This window comes from Penaeus monodon, chromosome 24 (genome assembly GCF_015228065.2).
Source record: "Penaeus monodon isolate SGIC_2016 chromosome 24, NSTDA_Pmon_1, whole genome shotgun sequence".
In the NCBI taxonomy this organism is placed as follows: domain Eukaryota; kingdom Metazoa; phylum Arthropoda; class Malacostraca; order Decapoda; family Penaeidae; genus Penaeus; species Penaeus monodon.
Window position 1 is genome coordinate 10,952,824 of NC_051409.1, and position 1,107 is coordinate 10,953,930.

Sequence of the window (1,107 nt, forward strand, 5' to 3'; positions counted from 1 at the left end):
TATGTTTTCAAGAGCAGCATCATAAACTTCTCCCTCGTTTATGCACTTTATGTTTTATTGATTACACTTCTGTGATGGTTACACGTATGCATGGATACACGCTGTTTTGCGTCTGCTTCTTGCTCAATTCCTCTGAGTATTCATGCTGTTGTTGTTTAAGACCTTAGGTGTGAGTGAAATATGCGCTGGCTAGACCTTAGGTGTGTGGATCGCTGAAACGTAGGCTAGCATCGTGTGCTGAATTAAACAGTGAATGCTGGTCATTTACAGAACATACTAGGATGCGCATACCAGAACGTTACAGTATGTAACGAGGCGCCGGGTGTCAGTATAACAGTATGTACTCTTTGTGGCATTGGTTTCAGCAAATTTAACTGGTCTATGTGTAGGAGCATGTACAGCGCATCCCTTTGCAATAGCATGCGCTAGATAATCAACAGGGCACTGTGTAGTATCCAATTAAGTTGCCCGAGTATTGTATGTTGGGTCGGAATAAAACAGGTAACAAATGTGCTATTCAATACTGGGTAATGAGCACTGGTTACTGTCATGTAACGCGGGCTGGATAAAGAGTACCGGGAGGTTTGTATTGGAAGCGCGCACCGGGCAGCGCGTACTGGGCAGGCGGCAGGCCACAGCGCGGGCCGTGATGAGTGGCCGGGCGACCCTCGTAAAGTTTGTGTAATGATCACCCGCCCTGTCTGGTCTGGCCGCCTCACCCCGACACTGCCAACACGGCTACTGACAACATTCTGACAACATAGCCATTGACATCCCACTGTCAATATGGCCGCTGAGAATACCCTGCCAACACGACTAATACTAACATTCAGCCGATGCCGTCACTGGCGTCACGTCGTCGCTTTTGGTGACATCATTATGCCCTCTGACAACTCGCTGTTGTCAGTATCTACGAACTGACACTTCGACTACCATTCCGCTTGGCACTCCCAAAGGCACTACATGATGCCATATTTACATGACATCGTATTTGGTAAAAATATAATGAAAATACATCAACACCAAACCACTTTCTAATAAAACATATATGAAAAAATGCCAAAGTTTTTCGTACTTATATTATACTCCCGTACATAAAAACGCTTA